General features: G+C 41.7%; 1 pseudogene; it reads left to right on the forward strand.

Annotated features, from left to right (window-relative positions):
* Nucleotides 1-547: 547 nt before the first annotated feature.
* LOC115176498 (uncharacterized) lies at nucleotides 548-21,065 on the forward strand (annotated as a pseudogene).
* The last annotated feature ends 1,811 nt before the right edge of the window (nucleotides 21,066-22,876 follow it).

The following is a 22,876-nucleotide window of genomic DNA, read 5'->3' on the forward strand; positions in this document are numbered from 1 at the left end:
TGCTGGATCGAATCCCCAAGCTGACAAGATAGAAATCTGTCGTTCTGCCCCTGAACAAGGCAGTTAACCCACTGTTGGCCATCATTACAAATTAGATTTTGTTCTTAACTGACTTGCCTAGTTAAAACAAATTATGTGAATTTGGTGAGTCACCCAAAAAGTTACATATTGCAGCATTAATTGATTGTTTATGCAAAGCTTGAAGTGTAAATCGGAGAAAAGCATAGTTCTTCGTGAAGAGGGGATGGTGTGGGTGACTGGTGTCTGTTGGGAGTGGGTACTGTGTGTGAAGGTTTGTATGCATGATCTATTGACACAAGGGTGAAGGGTGGAGATAGTAGCTTGTCGGAGTGTGTATTCATGGGGACAAAGTAGTAAAATGTTGCCTAATCACTGACTAGTGTATGTCCTACAGACTAATCCTGGTGCTTCTGCTTTAGAAGTACAGATTCTGTAGACCCATTGGATGAAATCTTTCATCCGGGAAAAAACTCAAGCTCAACATCATCTGACTCGGAAGAGGAAAAGACTGCATGGGGCTGACTGCATGGGGCTGGCAAGAGCCAAAGTCTATGAGTCCAAGGTCATGGAGCTCATGAACTTCTGCCAGACCAGCTGCCATTGCCCAACACAAGACAAGGTTCACCAGCAGAAGAACATTCTGGAGCGTGCCTGGAACATTCAGCCAACGCAACATCCACATTCAGTTAGACCAGTGCTTGACTTGGACTGAAGTAGGCGCTGGAAATGTTTTCAGGGAATTCAGTGTCCTGTGCCTAGCTTCTCCGCACCGATAACCATCTCCAAAAATAATCTGTAGGTCACCAAGCAGTATTGTCTGTAAAAGAATGACAAAAACGCTATTAGACTTTAATGGGCAATCGTTGTGTACTGTCTCTTTTCCTACTGTAGCAGCACGATGCAGAATATTACACATCTCACAGACACACAGGTATAGTTACTCAAAGACCAATATGAGTCATAAAGCCAAAGTCATTCCTTTACTCTTCGTCATCATCAAAACATTTATCCAGTTTTTCTACTAATAAGATGTACTGAGGCTAGCTATGCTAGCTAGCTTACAATAGCTAGATAGCGACAACATTAGGCTATGGGACATTTTGGGTATAGCAAACAAAGCTAGCTAGCTCAACTTGTAGTGGTACTAGCCAGCCCCGTTATGGCCAAATCGATCACAAAATTATACTGTACTGAACAACACTGCCTCATGTGAAAAGAGAGCTTATATTGCTAGCTAGCTGGTAGCTACCAACAGCAAAACAACTTACTACCCCGCTGGTCTAGTCTGCCGCCGCCATTTGATCTTGGAGGTTCTGAAAAATGTCTCCAGCACACTTCTATCCATATGTGCATCAAAACTTTGATGGTCTGTATCAGACACACAATCCATGGGGTCTGCAGTGACCATCTCCAGTATGAACCGTCGACGATCTAATTAGTTGCAGCACAGACATTTATCTTCTGTCGGCATGGCTGGACAGCACCCACATAGGCACCACTAGTCAAAGTCTCCCCATCGTTGCTTGCTGGTCTCGCAATTGTTGTTCTCGCTGTCTCAACTCCTCTTCACTGTAATCCGGCTCAAATTAATAGGGCATTATGTCCCTATGTTAGTATGTAAAAGAACATTTAAAAAGCCAGAGAAAATATGTCAACCTAGATATTCTGCAATGTTGTGTCAGATAGGAACATCATTGAGACAAGTCCAATGGCTCTATTGAACAAGGACAACCATATCTACTCACTGCTAGTGTGATTGTACAATCGGCGTAACACAAAGGCCACAATAATTGCTACAAAGCATGACTCCGTAAATGTTGGGTTCAGACAGCAGGCTCAATCAAACAATGACATCATTGGTCATTGGTAATTAATTATTTAGTGACATGTGAATATATTTAGTATATATATATATATATATATATATATACATATATATATATATTCACTGAGGAGAATGGTCCTCACCTTCCTCTTCTGAGGAGCCTCCGCTGATGTTGCGTCCCAGCATATTTTACGTACTTCAGGTTCTCAATGGTGTTAATGTTTTGCCTCCAGTCATTGCTGACTTCTACCGGGCAGGGAGTTCTGGATGTCCATCACATCCCCCAAGGCATTGTGGAGCTGACGGAGGCCTGAACGGACCCCGCTTAACTGGGAGTGGATTGCAGCCTGGAGAGTGGGGACAGACAATTGTAAATTATTTAGATATGGTTTTTAATTAATCAAAGGGCAGTACAGATTCACAGTATGCAGCAAATGTCAAAGCTAAACAAATGATTTTCTAACTTCAGTCGTGCTTCTACTAAAACTCCAGATCTAACTGGGTGATCAATAAATCATGGCATTAATGTCAGTTGCTAGGTCTTCGCAGGTGAATGATTCATTTTCTAATGATTATGCTAGCTAGCTAGCTATGGCTCCATACAGAATCAAGCTAGCTAGTTTAAAAATAGCTTGCAAAATAACTTTATCTAACTGATTTTGGTATCTACCATCATCCATCAATGAAAACCACATATTTTCATCTTCTCCTGTGGTTTGGTAACTTTCGGACTCTGGCTGGACTGAAGACAAAGCAAAGTTTGGAAAATGTCAAATTACGTAGTGTCCTTCTTGCATCGGCGCCTTCAACCGCAAGGGGGCGATGTAATTCCACTCCGTTGTGGACGTCCCCATTGAAATGCATGACATCCAGCACAATGTAATGGAGTGCTTATGGGTAATGTGAACGAGGCTTAATGATTACCTTATGGACGCTGTAGCCTCGTTTTACTCCGACGTGTAGAATTTGAGCTAGCTTTGGCCCAAAAATTGTCTGACAACCCTAAAGCCTCTAAAGTTTGCATTACCCATAAGCACTCTGTTACATTGCGCCAGATGTATTGCATTTCAATGGGGATGTCCACAACAGATTGAAAACACAACGCCCCCTTGCTGTTGAAGGCTCCGTTGTTAGATGGACGCAGCATACTTAGAATTGTTTTAAACTTTGCATCGTCTTCAGAGGAAGATGAAAATATGTGGTTTTCGGTGGTGGCTTTATGGGATAGCTAGCAACTTATAAACAATAACCCATTCCTATAAGTGAGTACAATTTTAATAGTAATGTTAAATAATACACATTGACTGTTAAGCCAATTATATTATATGACTGTTGCCTCCCGTTTAAGTTTGTGATGGTAATGACGTTTGTTTTTGATGATAATTATTAGGTGGAGGTCGCTAGCTACAATGGTATATTCAACCTAGCCTAGCTTTTAGCTAACTGCTCTGCAGTGCAAGCTAGCTTGACTCGCTATAAAGTTAGAGAAACAAGTTGAAGAAAAAGAAAAAAAACTAAACATGTTTTATTATCACTAGAAACAATATATTGATCCTGCCTTGAATGGAAAGGGCATATTTTACAATCTCCCAAAATAAATGTGATCTTTGCTACAAACAGTACTCTTGTCCATTCAGTAGCGGGGCAAGAATTCATGAAGATTAAATAACACTTCACGATGTAAATGGGGCATCATGTCAACAACTGTCAAAAATCCAGTATAGTAGCCTGGTTGATAGACTAGACGTAACATAATAAATGTATATCCGGAACACTCAAATTAATATGATATACCTTTGGTATGGTTACATAAGACAGAAGGTTACTCAAGGCAAAAACCGAAGTAGGGTGGATGGTCCAGTTGGATGGGTGGGCGTATAACGTTACATAGGAACATCTAGCAACCTCTAGCCTAGCTAACGTTAGCCGCCTAGCTAACATTAGCCACAACAAATTGGCATTCGTAACATATCATACGTTTAACAAATTCGTAACATTTTATACGAATTACAATTTGTAACATATTGAACGAATTGCAATTCGTAATATATCATACAAAATGGATGATGGACATCCACAAATTCATACATACCATACAAAATGTAAATTATCATAAGTATCCTGGATTTACTATTTACTATGTTATGTCTATTCCAGAGACCGGGTTGACGAGAGGCGGGAGTGGGTTCTGTACCTCCAATCAAGTTGATTTTGCAAATTGCACGACTATAATACAGTCAGTGTTAAAAGACCAAAGCCCATATTGTAAGGAATAAGACCATCTGACACTACCTTTACACTGGCGAAAATCAACAAAATCCCTTTCACACCCCAGCTGTCAAGGTTCTTATATACAAGTGAATGCTATTTATTGTGTAGTGGCCCCAATTTGATGTGTGCTAAACAGTACTGTCCTCTAGTGCACATTTATATGAAGTACATGGATGACAAACCTGCCACTATAGAGTTGAGGGTGAGCAACATGCATTACATAGGCCATTATAGACCTGATTCTCAACATAATGACAACCATATAAACTTGTGAACAATTGGATATTTGTGCGTAGTCTGTTTCACTTCAGAGTAAATTGTTTGATGACGATATAAGCCACTGTAGCCAAAAGCATCAAGCTTGTTCAAACACTTTCATTCAGTTGTTGGATATGGTATTTAACGTTGCTGTAAAAGTGAATGAGTGTTCCAGTTACTGACCAGATATAGGCCAAAAACCAACAATACAAACAGTATATTTCAGTTTCTTACTTCCTTCTTACTCAATTCAGAATGTTGCCTATACTGGATTTGTTTTGCTATACCACACCTTTATTAAGCCACACCTTTATTAAGCCACACCTTTATTAAGCCACACCTTTATTATACCACACCTTTATTAAGCCACACCTTTATTAAGCCACACCTTTATTATACAGTGCCATCCGTTTTGTCACCAAAGCCCCATATACAACCCACCACTGCGACCTGTATGCTCTCGTTGGCTGGCCTTCACTTCATAATCGTCGCCAAACACATTGGCTCCAGGTCATCTACAAGACCCTGCTAGGTAAAGTCCCCCCTTATCTCCGCTCACTGGTCACCATAGCAGCACCCACCTGTAGCACGCGCTCCAGCAGGTATATCTCTCTGGTCACCCCTAAAGCCAACTCCTCCTTTGGTCGTCTCTCCTTCCAGTTCTCAGCTGCCAATGACTGGAACGAACTACAAAAATCTCTAAAACTGGAAACACTTATCTCCCTCACTAGCTTTAAGCACCAGCTGTCAGAGCAGCTCACAGATCTCTGCACCTGTACATAGCCCATCTTTAATTTAGCCCAAACTACTACCTCTTCCCCTACTGTATTTATTTATTTTATTTATTTTGCTCCTTTGCACCATATTATTTATATTTTAACTTTTAACTTTCTTCAAACTACAAATCTACCATTCCAGTGTTTTTCTTGCCATACTTTATTTACTTTGCCACCATGGCATTTTTTTTGCCTTTACCTCCCTTATCTCACATCATTTGCTCACATTGTATATAGTCTTATTTTTTTTTTTCTACTGCATCATTGATTGTATGTTGTTTTACTCCATGTGTAACTCTGTGTTTTTGTATGTTGTCGAACTGCTTTGCTTTATCTTGGCCAGGTCGCAATTGTAAATGAGAACTTGTTCTCAACTTGCCTACCTGGTTAAATAAAGGTGAAATAAATAAAATTAAAAAAAATACCACACCTTTATTATACCACGCCTTTATTAAGCCTCGCCTTTATTATACCACACCTTTATTATACCACACCTTTATTATACCACACCTTTATTAAGCCAGACCTTTATTATACCACGCCCTATGTGTGACAGTACACAGTTGGATATGGGTTAGGTTGTACTCACAGTTGGGATATGGGTTGGGTTGTACTCACAGTTGGGATATGGGTTAGGTTGTACTCACAGTTGGGTTATGGTTTGGGTTGTACTCACAGTTGGGATATGGGTTGGGTTGTACTCACAGTTGCGATATGGGTTGGGTTGTACTCACAGTTGGGATATGGATTGGGTTGTACTCACAGTTGGGATATGGGTTGGGTTGTACTCACAGTTGGGATATGTTACACCATATGGATCTTGATACACATGCGTTTTGAGATACATTTTTCCAATTCATGCATTAGCCGTGAATTAGGTCGTATAAGAAACTGATCACACAGTTGTTCATGGAAACCACAAGAGGAGATAAGACAAGACACAATAGTCTTGGGGGAATAAAATGGCAGAGAATGAATGAAGGACCAGAATGTACAGGTCGCTCTGCCAAACCATGTCAGTTATTGGTCCATCCATTACTAGCCTGCTGTTTTAAAGGCACAGTGCAGTCAAAAACGTGATTTTCCTATGTTTTATATACACTCATTGGCCAGTTTATTAGGTACACCCATCTGGTACTGGGTCGGACCCCCTGTAGCCTTGAAGGGATGCACCTGGTCAGCAACAATGTTCAGATACGCTGTGGCGTTCAAACGTTGCTCAGTTGGTATCAAGGGACCTAACGTGTGCCAGGAAAACCTTCCCCACACCACCACCACCACCACCAGCCTGTACCGTTGACACCAGGCAGGATGGGACCATGGACTCATGCTGCTTAGGCCAAATCCTGACTCTACCATCAGCATGACGCAACAGGAACCGGGATTCGTCAGACCAGGCAATGTTTTTACACTCCTCAGTTGTCCAGTGTTGGTGATTACATGCCCACTGCAGCCGCTTCTTCTTGTTTTTAGCTGATAGGAGTGGAACCTGGTGTGGTAGTCTACTGCAATAACCCATCAGTGTCAAAGACCGACGAGTTGTGCGTTCCGAGATGCCGCTCTGCACACCACTGTTGTACGGAACCGTTATTTGCTTGTTTGTGGCCCGACTGTTAGCTTGCATGATACTTGCCATTCAACTTCAACCTCTCTCATCAACACAAGCTGTTTTCACCTACAGGACTATTTTTGACTGGATGTTTTTTGTTTGTTGCACCATTCTCGGTAAAGACACGGTCGTATGTAAAAAGCCCAGGAGGCTGGGATGTTTTTGGCACGACGATCAATCCACGCTCAATCGTTTAGTTCACTTATTTTGCCCTTTCTAGAGGTCAATCGAACAGTAACTGAATGCCTCGATGCCTGTCTTTTATGATAATGCCCTTTTAGTGTAAGAGCTGTTTGAAAAGACTGCCTGAAAAGTCAGCCAGTTTTGGTGGGATTGAGTTTTGGCCTGCCTGGTGACAATACCAGACGGTAAATTAGTTAAAAGACCAATAAGAAAGACATTTCCAGTCCTTCTGCCAATAACTGCTAGTTTTCAGTTACCCCTCCCCACTCAGACCACTACCAGACAGTCCTAGCAAAATTATTGAGTGAGAAATTGCTCTTTGCTAAGAACCATTTTTGACCATTTTAATTGAAAACAATCACAGTAAGGTACTTAATTGTTACCCAGAAATGATTTGATATTGAGATAAAAACTGTTATAAATTACTTGTACCTACTTGATAATACAGTACATGTGGTTTGTATCTTAGCGATAACTCATGATGGAAAGTTATGAAGCAAATCCAAAGGTCGCTCAGTAATATAAGGAAGGTTATTCCAGTAAACAGATAATACATTCACAATACATGGCCACTATCCACGTACGTACGTGCGTACGTATGTACACACACACACACACACACACACACACACACAGACAGATAACTTCTCTCAAAACATAGAATACAGTTAAATTAAGAATATGACAAAATATTTCATAAACATCAGGACAAAGTCAGTAGCCTATATTCGAAAGAGAGAGAGTTCAAAGTGTAAGCAGAATGACTGGCTGACACACTGTTCATTTATGTCATTTCATTAACAGAGGTTCCAGGTAGAGTACAAATAACCAGGCTCAACAATACACCACTCACTGGTCAGATCACCTCTTACTACAAACATCCTGTTCTCCTCTCTGATGATGTCCAGCTCTATAACAACAACCACTAATGGGGAGGTGGTCATCACCCATGTGCATCCTTCTGGAAATGGAGTGAGGGACACTTCTCTCACTCACTGTCAGGGACAGACAGTCTCCTCAGCGCTGGGAAGATTCCGGATAGGGCATCCAAAAGCGCTGGGGATAATTCCTGTTTTAGATCATTTCTATTTATTTTCAACATTTTGGTTTGTGGCTTTAGCGAAAGGTACTATAATACTGTTTTACTGCACAATGAGCTATTGTACTATGGTAATTTAAGAAGTTTTATGTTTTGGTTTGATGATGCTGTTGATAGGAATCGTGATGATTACAGCACCACTGATAGACAGTATTGGAGGAATCAGTTTAATATTTGTCTGGGGATTTATCATTGTAAGTGATGTAAACAATGTGCATGTAAAAACAATGTGAACATCTTCATAATTGAATCATGTAGTTTCGAATAGCAATGCACAATTGTTTTTTATGCAATTTAAAAATATATATTTCATTTGATGTAATGCTTTATAATCTCTTAATTATCTAATGACTTATATATTATCTAATGACTAATATATACTGAACAAAAAATATAAATGCAACATGTCAAGTGTTGGTCCCATGTTTCATGAACTGATATAAAAGACCCCAGACATTTTCCAAAGGCACAAAAAGCTTATTTCTCCCAAATGTGGTGCACAAATTTGTTTACATCCCTGTTAGTGAGCATTTCTCCTTTGCCAAGATAATCCATCCACCTGACAGGTGTGACATATCAAGAATCTGATTAAACAGCATAATCATTACACAGGTGCACCTTGTGCTGAGGAGAATAAAAGGCCACTCTAAAATGTGCAGTTTTGTCACACAACACAATGCCACAGATGTCTCAAGTTTTGAGGGAGTGTACAATTGGCATGCTGACTGCTGAATGTCCACCAGAGCTGTTGCCAGAGAATTGAATGTTAATTTCTCTACCATAAGCCGCCTCCAACTTCATTTTAGAGAATTTGGCAGTAAGTCCAACCGGCCTCGAAACCGCAGACCACGTGTAACTACGCCAGCCCAGGACTTCCAAATCTGGCTTCTTCACCTGTGGGATCGTCTGAGACCAGCCAACCGGATAGCTGATTAAACTGTGGGTTTGCACAACCGAATGATTTTTGCACAAATTGTCAGAAACCGGGCCTCCTGAGCAGCGCAGTGGTCTAAGGCACTGCACCGCAGTGCTAGCTGTGCCACTAGAGATTCTGGGTTCGAGTCTAGGCTCTGTCGCAGACGGCCGCGACCGTGAGACCCATGGGGCGGTGCACAATTGTTCCAGCGTCGTCCGGGTTAAGGGAGGGTTTGGCCGACAGGGATGTCCTTGTCCCATCGCGCACTAGTGACTCATGTGGCAGGCCGGGTGTAGTGCACACTGACACGGTCACCAGGTGCACAGTGTTTCCTCTGACACATTGGTGCGGCTGGCTTCCGGGTTAAGTGGACATAGAGTTGATCAGGCTTCTTGACACAATGTGAAGGAGATGACTGGTTTTCGGATTCTCACCCCTACTTTTCTTTTTACAGTATCTGTGACTAACAGATGCATATCTGTAGGCCCAGTCATGTGAAATCCATAGATTAAGGCCTAATGTATTTCAATTGACAGATTACCTTTTAAGAACTGTAGCTCAGTAAACTCTGAAATTGTTGCATGCTGCGTTTATATTTTGGTGCAATGTATGTGTGCTTAGATAGGCCTATGGATTTTAGTTTGCATTGACCTCTATGTTGGTGCAATTAAACATTCAAGGCTTCTTGTTTGTTGTTCTACACAATCTATACCCACCTTGAATTCATGTGTCTTCATCCACAAAGGAGAAAAGCATATGTACAATAAGTCATTATTATTACTACACCCAATACAGTTTGCATTGACTTCTATGTGGGTGCAATTAAACTTGACCTTGAACTTTGGTCATACAGAAGAAATCTGAATTATATCTCTTCCTTGTACATCATTGAAGTCTCACTTTCTGCTGACAACAAACTGAACAAGTGTCTGGTCAGTATAAACCATTTTTCTCCCTCAATGAAGTTTAGGCTTCACTCAAGATGTAGGGTGTACATTTAAATTGTGATAACGATTGTCAACATATTGAATTCTATATTGCATTGTATTCTTCAGAAATGTTCATCCACAACCAATAGCCATTCCCATGACCTCTCTCTGCTCTGTCTCCTCAGGTGAAAGGGCCACTGGGAATGAATGTAGTCGCCACCGTAACTGCTCTTACTGGCATTATTCTCCATTCTTTAGATGGTGCTGGGATCATGTTGAACTACAACTGGGACTATCCATACTGCTATGTCTGTCAACAGTATTGGGTATGCCCAAATTATTATTCCTTTAGCACTTTTGTTGGTCAGGAGATGTTTGTAAATTGGTAAAGGGGTATTTATTACCTATAATCTTGTTACTGTTGTAACATTTTATGTTTATTATAGAGGAGGTCACAAGGAATTTCAGGTGTTTTGGCTGTTTCCTCCGCGCTGGAGTTCAAAGTGTCATCTGTGTCTCGTCGTTTGCCTGCAATGTTGTCTGCTGCTATTCCACCCCTGAGGTGAGTGTTACTATAATGTAAAACATCATAAACATTCAACTAAGTTCTAGCATTTATCATATGTAACATTGCAATTGAGCGCACTGAGCAGCCATGATACCTCAAATAGCAAAGGAGTACAATTGTGCTGAATAAAAGATTACTATAATCCATTTACACTTTTAGGAAGTCTTGTTCATTGGGAATGAAATACCTCTTGGCAGCATTGTGATCCCAAGCAATGCACCTTTCCCCCCACAGAACAACTATGAGGTCAAATCAAATCAAATCTTATTTGTCATATGCTTTATAAACAACAGGTGTAGACTAACAGTGAAATGCTTACGGGCCCTTTCCAACAATGCAGAGTTAAAGATCAAAATAAAATAAAAATGTAAGTAGTGACAAAAGGAATAAAACATAATGAATAACAAATAACAATGAGTAAAAATGACATGGCTATTTACAGGGAGTACCAGTACAGAGTCGATGTGCAGTGGTACAAGGTAATTGAGGTAGCTATCTACAGTTGAAGTCGGAAGTTTACATACACTTAGGTTGAAGTCATTAAAACTCGTTTTTCAACCACTACACACATTTCTTGTTAACAAACTATAGTTTTGGAAAGTCGGTTAGGACATCTACTTTGTGCATGACACAAGTCATTTTTCCAACAATTGTTTACAGATAGATTATTTCCCTTATAATTCACTGTATCACAATTCCAGTGGGTCAGAAGTTTACATACACTAAGTTGACTGTGCCTTTAAACAGCTTGGAAAATTCTAGAAAATGATGTCATGGCTTTAGAAGCTTCTGATAGGCTAATTGACCTAATTTGAGTCAACTAGAGGTGTACCTGTGGATGTATTTCAAGACCTACTTTCAAACTCAGTGCCTCTTTGCTTGACATCATGGGAAAATCAAAAGAAATCAGCCAAGACCTCAGAAATAAATTGTAGACCCCCACAAGTCTGGTTCATCCTTGGGAACAATTTCCAAACACCTGAAGGTACCACGTTCATCTGTACAAACAATAGTACGCAAGTATAAACACCATGGGACCACTCAACCATCATACCACTCAGGAAGGAGATGTGTTCTGTCTCCTAGAGATGAACGTACTATGGTGTGAAAAGTGCAAATCAATCCCATGCATGTGTGCGCGTGCTGTACTCGGGCGTATGTAGTGTGTGTGTGTGTGCGTGTTCGAGTGTAAGTATGTGTGAGTGTGTGGGTAGAATCCAGTGTGTGTACATAGTCAGTGCAAGAGAGTTAGTGCACCAAAGGGTCAATGGAGGTACTCCGGGTAGCCATTTGAGTTGCTATTTAGCAGTCTTTAGCAGTAGAAGCTGTTCAGGGTCCTGTTGGTTTCAGACTTGGTGCATTGCGCTTGCCGTGTGGTAGCAGGAGAGAACAGTCTATGGCTTGAGTGGCTGGAGTCTTTGACCTCTATACTAGACACCACCTGGTATAGAGGTCCTGGATGGCAGGGAGCTTGGCCCCAGTGATGTACTGGGTCGTACTCACCACCCTCTGTAGCGTCAACGGTCGTGGGTGTCTTGCAGTTGCAGTACCAAGCAGTGATGTATCCAGTCAAGATGTTCTCAATGGTTCAGTTGTAGAACTTTTTGAAGATCTGAGGGCCCATGACAAGTGTTTTCAGCCTCCTGAGGGGGAAGAAGCACTATTGTGCCTTCTTCACAATTGTGTGGGTATGTGTGGTCCATGTTCATTGTAACCCTCTCACCAGGCTCGAATTTGACTCTCACGATATTACCATACGTAGAGTATCTCAACAGCATGGGATGTTAGGTGAGAAGGACATCTCCAATAAGAATCCCTATTGTAAACTATCTAGGGTGATGACAACTAGGGTATTAACTTCAGATGGAATGATTATAGATTTTTGTTATTGTATAAGGATATACTTTCCCATGCATTAAATGAAATTTAAACAGTAAATGACTCCACCAAGGCAACATACATAAGGTTCAAGATGTGTATTATTACATTTTCCCTGTACCACATCAAAAGAAATAAAAATAAGAAACCCCAATGAGTCGTGCACAACCCATGTCCAAATTATTTCAAGCTTGCTTAACCCATTGGCGCGCGTTGGAGCTCAACAAAAAAAAATTATGACACACATAAAGTCCAGAAGCACCCCACCGTTGTGGTTACTCACTACTGGTAGATATTCCCTCAGTTCCGTGCAGGTTTCCTCACAAGAGCCACAGCAAGCACAGCTATCGATGCAGACAGTACTCCTTAGCAGTAGCCGATATCTTTGTCCAAGATGGCGTATCAGTGGGATGTTTTGATTGTCTTGTCCCGTCCCTTGTATATATAATTTCTTTCTTCGTATATATTTTGAATATTTTTTATCTCATTTTTCCATCTACTGACTGAACATACTCTCCTGCAACCCACCTCACCCAATGCGGTATGGATCTGCTATTTTTTTACCTTTAGAACCGTAACCCCCTTCCGAAGCTAGCCAGCTAACTAGCTACTAGCTAGTAGTCAGTTAGCCACTGCTAGTTAGCCATCACCATTAACTCGGACATCTACCAGCTTCAGCCCGGTCAACTCCTGCCAGCCTGCACAGCGCGATATTAACCCAGAGCATATCGGACTGCTTTTCTCCACCATATCTCCTGATTCCTACTGAAAGCGCTGAACCTTTACTCCGGATCATCGCAGTTAGCTAACTGCTATCCGAGTGGCTACTCCTGGCTAACGTCTCTGTCCCGAAGCAAGCACCAGTTAGCCTGGAGCTAGCCTCGAATCTAGGCCCATCTCCCGGCTAGCCGAAGAGATCTATCAAGCAATTCCTGGGCTTCAACTACCTCTTTTGCCAATTGGCCTGGGCCCTTTGCTGCCGAAACGGAGCCGCGCCATTCCATCACAACTGGTCTACCAACGTAACCGTCTGAGGGGGTTTCTGTCCCGAAGCAAGCACCAGTTAGCCTGGAGTTAGCCTCGAGCTAAGCCCATTTTATGGCTAGCCGAAAAAATCCATCAGATAATCCCTGGGCTTCAATACCTCTTTTTCCAATTGGCCTGGACCCTTTGATGCCAACACGGAGCCCCGCCGATCCATCACGACTGGTCTGCCGACGTAACGTCCGAGGAGGTTTCTACAGGCTCCCCAGTTGCGACGTCCCCCTGAGGCCCATCTGCTAGCCTGCTGCTTGCCCCAGCCTGCTAGCTGTCTGAATCTCCGTGCCTCCAGCTCGCCTAGCTACTCACTGGACCCTATAATTACTTGGCTACACATGCCTCTCCCTAATGTCAATATGCCTTCTCTATTGCTGTTTTGTTTAGTAATTTTTGTCTTATTTCCCTGTAGAGCCTCCAGCTCTGCTCAATATGCCTTAGCTAGCCCTGTTGTTCCACCCCCCACACATGCGGTGACCGCACCTGGCTTAAACAATGCTTCTAGAGACAAAACCTCTCTCATCGTCACTCAATGCCTCGGCTTACCTCCACTGTATTCACATCCTACCATACCCTTGTCTGTACATTATGCCTTGAATCTATCCTTCCGTGCCCAGAAACCTGCCCCCTGTCCTCTCTGTTCCGAACGCACTAGACGACCAGTTCTTTAAGCCTTTAGACGTACTCTTATCCTACTCCTCCTCTGTTCCTCTGGTGATGTAGAGGTTAACCCAGGCCCTGCAGCCCCCAGCATCACTCCCATTCCCCAGGCGCTCTCATTTGTTGACTTCTGTAACCGTAAAAGCCTTGGTTTCATGCATGCATCATTAAAAGTCTCCTCCCTAAATTTGTTTCATTCACTGCTTTAGCACACTCCGCCAACCCGGATGTCCTAGCCGTGTCTGAATCCTGGCTTAGGAAGGCCACCAAAAATCCTGAAATTTCCATCCCTAACGATAACATTTTCCGACAAGATACAACTGCCAAAGGGGGCAGAGTTGCAATCTACTGCAGCGATAGCCTGCAGAGTTCTGTCATACTATCCAGGTCTGTGCCCAAACAATTCGAGCTTCTTCTTTTAAAAATCCACCTTTCCAGAAACAAGTCTCTCACCATTGCCACTTGTCAGCCCCAGCTGTGCCCTGGACACTATATGTGAATTGATCGCCCCCCATCCATCTTCAGAGTTCGTATTGTTAGGTGACCTAAACTGGGACTTGCTTAACACCCCGGCCATCCTACAATCTAAACTAGATGCCCTCAATCTCACACAAATTATCAAGGAACCTACCAGGTACAACCCAAAATCCGTAACCATGGGCACCCTCTTAGATATCATCCTGACCAACTTGCCCTCTAAATACACCTCTGCTGTCTTCAACCAGGATCTCAGCAATCACTGCCTCATTGCCTGGTGCGTAATGGGTCCACGGTCAAACGATCACCCCTCATCACTGTCAAACGCTCCCTAAAACACTTCAGCGAGCAGGCCTTTCTAACCGACCTGGCCCGGGTATCCTGGAAGGATATTGACCTCATCCCGTTAGTAGAGGATGCCTGGTTGCTTTTCAAAAGTGCTTTCCTCTACATCTTAAATAAGCATGCCCCATTCAAAAAATGTAGAACGAAGAACAGATATAGCCCTTGGTTCACCCCAGACTTGACTGCCCTTGACAAGCACAAAAACATCCTGTGGTGTTCTGCATTAGCATCGAATAACCCCTGTGATATGCAACTCTTCAGGGAAGTCAGGAACCAATATACTCAGTCAGTTAGGAAAGCTAAGGCTAGCTTTTTCAAACAGAAAACAGCACCTCCTCCCAGCTGCCCACTGCACTGAGGATAGGAAACACTGTCACCATCAATACATCTACGATAATCGATCATTTCAATAAGCATTTTTCCACAGCAGGCTACCCCTAAACCGGCCAACACCTCAGCAACCCCTGCAGCAACTTGCCTAATCCCCCCCGCTTCTCCTTCACCAAAATCCAAACAGCTGATGTTCTGAAAGAGCTGCAAAATCTGGATCCCTACAAATCAGCTGGGCTAGACAATCTGGACCCTCTCTTTCTAAAATTATCCACCAAAATTGTTGCAACTCCCATTACTAGTCTATTCAACCTCTCTTTCATATTGTCTGAGATCCCCAAAGACTGGAAAGCTGCCGCGGTCATCCACCTCTTCAAAGGGGGAGGCACCTTAGACCCAAACTGACCTATATATCATCCTGCCCTGCCTTTCTGCCCTGCCTTTCTGCCCTGCCCTGCCTTTCTAAAATCTTCAAAAGCCAAGTTAATAAACAGATCACTGACCATTTCGAATCCCACCATATCTTCTCCACTATGCAATCTGGTTTCCGAGCTGGTCATGAGTGCACCTCAACCACGCTCAAGGTCCTAAACGATATCATAACCGCCATCGATAAAATACAGTACTGTGCAACCATCTTCATCAACCTGGCCAAGGCTTTCGACTCTGTCAGTCACAGCATTCTTATCGGCAGACTCAATAGCCTTGGCTTCTCAAATGACTGCCTCGCCTGGTTCACCAACTACTTCTCAGATAGAGTTCAGTGTGTCAAATCTTAGTAAAACTAAGTGCATGCTCTTCAACCGATTGCTGCCCGCACCCTCCCGCCCAACTAGCATCACTACTCTGGACGGTTCTGACCTAGAATATGTGAACAACTACAAATACCTAGGTGTCTGGTTAGACTCCTTCCAGACTCACATTAAGCATCTCCAATCCAAAAATTAAATCTAGAATCAGCTTCCTATTTCGCAACAAAGCCTCCTTCACTCATGCCGCCAAACATACCCTCGTAAAACTGACTATCCTACCGATCCTTGACTTTGGCGATGTCATTTACAAAATAGCCCCCAACACTCTACTCAGCAAACTGGATGTAGTGTATCACAGTGCCATCCGTTTTATCACCAAAGCCCCATATACTACCCACCACTGCGACCTGTATGCTCTCGTAGGCTGGCCCTCACTACATATCCGTTGCCAAACCCACTGGCTCCAGATCATCTATAAGTCTTTGCTAGGTAAAGCCCCGCCTTATCTCAGCTCACTGGTCACCATAGCAACACCCACCCGTAGCATGCGCTCCAGCAGGTATATTGCACTGGTCATCCCCAAAGCCAACACTTCCTTTGGCCGCCTTTCCTTACAGTTCTCTGCTGCCAATGACTGGAACGAAATGCAAAAATCTCTGAAGCTGTAGTCTTATATCTCCCTCTCTAACTTTAAGTATCAGCTTTCAGAGCAGCTTACCGATCACTGTACCTGTACACAGCCAATCTGTAAATAGCACACCCAACTTCCTCATCCACATATTATTACTTACCTTCTTGCTCTTTTGCACCCCAGTATCTCTACTTGCACATCATCATCTGCACATATATCACTCCAGTATTAATGCTAAATTGTAATGATTTTTGCCTCTATGGCTTATTTGTTGCCTACCTCCCTACTCTTCTGCATTTGCACACACTGTACATATACGTTTCAATTTGTATTTTATTTTGTGTTATTGACTGTACGTTTGTTTATGTGTAACTCTGTGTTGTTGTTTTTGTCGCACTGCTATGCTTTATCTTGGCCAGGTCGCAGTTGTAAATAAGAACTTGTTCTCAACTGGCCTTCCTGGTTAAATAAAGGTGAAATAAATAAAAATATCCCATGGAAATATGAACACGTTAATCTTCCCCAAGCTATTGTTTCTCGGTGTCGCACAATGCTAGGCTAACCTCAAGGCTGTCAAATACCTCCACGATGAGACGGTAGCTTCAGTCTTTACTAAGTCTTTCTTAACAAAATTATATTTCTCTTGTAAAATAAAATCGATATTTCCCTTAAACTCGGTAGGTATGGGTTTTGTTCTATTTTTATCGTCTTTTATCATTTTTCTTCACCAACAGTCATAATATAATGTCCATCCTTTTCCCAACGTCTCTCTCCCTCTCTTTTTCCCCAGGCCTTCCGTTAACCAGGTCAACCTTCACATTGGCCACAGCTTAACAAGCGACCTCATTGGTCAAAACTTAAACTTGAAAGTAAACCAACCTATTCACTTGTACATTACCAATTATTTATAACAAATACTCAATACTTGGTTCTACCAAGGGTATTGCATCATTTTTTTGTGATGTGGACACTGAGGAACTTGAAGTTCTCGACCCGCTCCACTACAGCCCCATCGATGTGGATGGTATGACATCTTTGGCGGTTGAATTTCAGGGTCAATGTGAAATTGGTTGAAAACAACTGTCTGAAACTAAGAGATTATAAAAAATTATACTCTGCAATTTTGCCACGCCCTATAAACCCACTACTACATTTTAATGGTATATCCCTCTAAATACTGTAGCGTGTATCTCTTGTTTGTTAACATCTCTATTGTAGCATGCACAGTGTATTCGGAAAGTATTCAGACCCCTTGACCTTTTTCCACATTCTGTCACGTTACAGCCTTATTCTAAAATGGATTAAATTACATTTTTCCTCATCAATCTACACACAGTACCCCATAATGACAAAGCAAAAACAGGTTTTTCTAAGATTTTTGCTAATTTATTACAATCTTTAAACTGAAATACCTTATTTCCATAAGTATTCAGACACTTTCCTATGAGACTCTAAATTGAGCTCAGGTGCATCCTGTTTCCATTGATCATCCATGAGATGTTTCTAAAACTTGATTGGAGTCCACCTGTGTTAAATTCAATTGATTGGACATGATTTAGAAAGGCACACACCTGTCTATATAAGGTCCCACAGTTGACAGTGCATGTCAGAGAAAATCCAAGCCATGAGGTCAAAGGAATTGTATGTAGAGCTCCAAGACAGGTTTGAGTCAAGGCACAGAGCTAGGGAAGAGTACTAAAACATTTCTGCAGCATTGAAGGTCCCCAAAAACACAGTGGCTTCCATCTTTCTTAAATGGAAGAGGTTTGGAACCATCAAGACTCTTCCTAGAGCTGGTCGCCCGTCAAACTGAGCAATCGGGGGAGAAGGGACTTAGTCAGGGAGGTGGCAGAATTCCTCTGTGGAGATGGGAGAACCTTCCAGAAGGACAACAATCTCTGCAGCATTCCACCAATCAGGCCTTTATGGTAGAGTGGCCAGACGGAAGCCACTCCTCAGTAAAAGGCACATGACAGCCCACATGACTCTCAGACCATGAGAAACAAGATTCTCTGGTCTGATGAAACCAAGATTGAACTCTTTGGCCTGAATGCCAACCATCACGTCTGAAGGAAACCTGGCACCATCCCTACGGTGAAGCATGTTTTTCAGCAGCAGGGACTGGGTGGACTAGTCAAGATCGAGGGAAAGATGAATGGAGCAAAGTACAGAGCTCCTTGATGAAAACCTGCTCCAGAGCGCTCAGGACCTCATACTGGGGTGAAGGTTCACCTTCCAACAGGACAATGACTCTAAGCACACAGCCAAGACAACGCAGGAGTGGCTCCAGGACAAGTCTCTGAATGTTCTTCAGTGGCCCAGCCAGAGCCCGGACTTGAACCTGATCGAACGTCTCTGGAGAGACCTGAAAATAGCTGTGCAGCGACACTCCCCATCCAACCTGACAGAGTTTGAGGATCTGCAGAGAAGAATGGGAGAAACTCCCCAAATACAGGTGTGCAAAGCTTGTAGCATCATACCCAAGAAGACTCAAGGCTGTAATCGAAGCCAAAGGTGCTTCAGAAAAGTACTGAGTAAAGGGTCTGAATGCTTACACTACTGTTCAAAAGTTTGGGGTCACTTAGAAATGTCCTTGTTTTCCATGAAAACATACATGACATGAGTTGCAAAATGAATAGGAAATATAGTCAAGACGTTGACAAGGTTATAAATAATGATTTTTAATTGAAATTACAATTGTGTCCTTCAAACTTTGCTTTCGTCAAAGAATCCTCCTTTTGCAGCAATTACAGCCTGGCATTCTAGTTGTCAATTTGTTGAGGTAATCTGAAAAGATTTCACCCCATGCTTCCTGAAGCACCTCCCACAAGCTGGATTGGCACTTCTTACGTACCATATGGTCAAGCTGCTCCCACAACAGCTCAATAGGGTTGAGATCCGGTGACTGTGCTGTCCACTCCATTGTTGACAGAATACCAGCTGACCGCTTCTTCCCTAAATAGTTATTGCATAGTCTGGAGCTGTGCTTTGGGTCATTGTCCTGTTGTAGGAGGAAATTGACTCCAATTAAGCGCCGTCCACAGGGTATGGCATGACGTTGCAAAATGGAGTGATAGAATTCCTTCTTAAAGATCCCTTTTACTCTGTACAAATCTCCCACTTTACCACCATCAAAGCACCCCCAGACCATCACATTGCCTCCACCAGGCTTGACAGATGGCGTCAAGCACTCCTCCAGCATCTTTTCATTTTTTCTGCGTCTCACGAATGTTCTTCTTTGTGATCCGAACACCTCAAACTTAGATTCGTCTGTCCATAACACTTTTTTCCAATCTTCCTCTGTCCAGTGTTTGTGTTCTTTTGCCCATCTTAATCTTTTTTTTATTGGCCAGTCTGAGATTTTTCTTTGCAACTGTGCCTAGAAGGCCAGCATCCCGGAGTCGCCTCTTTACTGATGACGTTGAGACTAGTGTTTTGCGGGTACTATTTAATGTCAGTTAAGGACTTGTGAGGCATCTGATTCTCAAACTAGACACTCTAACGGTCTTGTCCGGTTGCTCAGTTGTGCACCGGGGCCTCCCACTCCTCTTTCTATTCTGGCTATAGACAGTTTGCACTGTTCTGTGAAGGGAGTAGTACACAGCGTTGTACGAGATCTTCAGTTTCTTGGCAATTTCTGCATGGAATCACCTTCATTTCTCAGAACAATAGACTGACAAGTTTCAGAAGAAAGTTCTTTTTTTCTGGCCATTTTGAGCCTGTAATCGAACCAACAAATGCTGATGCTCCAGATACTCAACTAGTCTAAAAAAGGCCCGTTTTATTGCTTCTTTAATCAGTACTACAGTTTTCAGCTGTGCTAACATAATTGCAAAAGGGTTTTCTAATGATCAATTAGCCTTTTAAAATGACAAACTTGGATTAGCTAACACAACGTGCCATTGGAACACAGGAGTGATGGTTGCTGATAATGGGCCTCTGTACGCCTGTGTAGATATTCCATAAATAATCTGCCGTTTCCAGCCACAATACATTTACAACATTAACAATGTCTACACTGTATTTCTGATCAATTTGATGTTATTTTAATGGACAAAACATTTGCTTTTCTTTCATTAACAAGGACATTTCTAAGTGACCCCAAACTTTTGAACGATGGTGTATGTAATATTTCAATTTCTTATTTATTTGCAAAAATTTATAGAAACCTCTTTTTGCTTTGTTATTGAGGTATTGTGGTAGATTTATGAGGGGAATAAATGATTTAATACATTTTAGAATAAGGCTGTAATGTAACAAAATGTGGAAAAAGTCAAGGGGTCTGAATACTTTCCAAAAGCACTGTATGTCATAGTCAAAGTAATAAATATCCTATGATGTCCTGTGTTGTTTCTGCAGACTGAACTACCCAAAGGGTCCAGAGGGAGCAGGTATAGGTACTGGGGTTCAACAGAACCACCTGCCCCCGCAATACACTGCAGTCATCCCCTGAAAAACGGACCTCCGTAAATAAAACACTATTTTTCTTGTTTAAATAATTTTATTATCTATGTTTCCATTGAAAGCTGGGGCAATTGGCTAGCACATCACTGTGACCGCACAATTACATTGATAGTGTCTAGTATTGTCCAGCTTCTCTAATTATGTTAACTAGAAATATGGTTAATAATATCATAGCATTATTTATAAATGTATTTGTAATTGATTTATATTTGTTCTATAACTGTCAGAATTGTGTGAAAATATTACATTTATCAAAGAAAAGGAACCACAGTTTAGTCATGTTAGTTTTGTCAATGATTGTTATAAGACAAAATACTTTGTTGAAAGTTGATTTGGCATCACTTTTTAGAATTGAATATTAAAACACAACCCAAATGAATGTGACTGAATGTCCTGAAAAGGATCATTACTTCAATGTCCACACAATAACATTTCCAGAGGAAATACTCAGGTGTTCTGGAGTCACTGAAGGGGCTGAAAACATTGTTATAAGGAGAGATTTTTATGCAATTTCTCTGTAGGTTGAGAGGTGGATGGAATATACAGCAGCCTGTCCTGGAGAGTATTAGGACATCATTTGGGTTTTCTTTTACATTTCTTTTTAAGGTTTGTATAATTCTTGTTTACAGACAAGTGACGTAGATCATGTCGACCATAATGACCGGATGTGACTAGAAGGAGTACAGCTATGACCCGTAGTGACTTTTAATAGCAGGTTAGGAGAGCAAAAACCCTAACCCTTTTCCTAACCTTCCTAACCTTAACTTAGCTGTACTCCTTTTAGTCAGAACCATAATGACCCTGACACACAGGCAAGGGGAGGTGTGTCTGTGTCACACACGACCACAGCACAAAAAAACACTTTATTCCATTTATTTATTCAAATATCTATGAGTATATTCTTTCAGATGTTTTATGTTTCCATTACATAAAGGTCCACATAGACCATATCATCATTTGACCACATCAAATACTTGAAAACGTCGCTTAAACTTTATTGACAGAATATGATGCAAGCCATTGGAGTCATATTGTGACAGTATTGCGTTGTGTTGTTGAGAGTACTCCAAGCTCTGTTTGACACAACATCTAGTACTCCTTCATCTTTTAAAATATGTATTTGAAGACTCGCTTCATGACCATGGCTAGGTTAGCACATAGCTTATCCATTAGGACTGTATTTTAAACACACAGCGGGTAGTTCATCTCATGAGTCTCTTTCTTACTTATATGTGGACCATGCACTGCCTTTCCCTGGAAAATATATACTAGGAGAAAAAAGATAATGAAAAGTCCCATTCCAGTTGTCTGATCTACGCCAAGCCTTACAATAATTTTTACGAGGAGAAATGTTTAAGTGTACGATAATGATAATAATATTAACTAAATCGCTAACTGAACATCAATGCTGCTGAAAGTAAAGCATGTAATAACAGCAGAGCACTTCATACAATGTATAGACAAAGTGGTCCTGGGATAGATCAAACAACTCTCCATAAAAGATGATCCTACTGCCTCTAAGTACTAGAAAACAAGATATAGAAAGTTGAGAATGCTTTTGATAGTAAATAGAAAAACCCCACACATTTCTGCACATTTGTGGCACAGGAATATACAGTGATCAATAAACAAAATGACAAGCTTCACAATATCCATGGCTTTTTGTTAGTTTTTCTATACAATGTATACCCAACTTGAATTCAATGTGTCTTATTCCACAAAGGAGGAACGCATATGTACAATAAATAGATCATTATTATAACTACAGCCATTCAAGATAATATTACCTGACAATTTCAATTTCTTTTGTTAATTATATTTCTTGATTTTTCCTTTTCCCCATTTT

Source organism: Salmo trutta, chromosome 37, assembly GCF_901001165.1.
Source record: "Salmo trutta chromosome 37, fSalTru1.1, whole genome shotgun sequence".
Taxonomy (NCBI): domain Eukaryota; kingdom Metazoa; phylum Chordata; class Actinopteri; order Salmoniformes; family Salmonidae; genus Salmo; species Salmo trutta.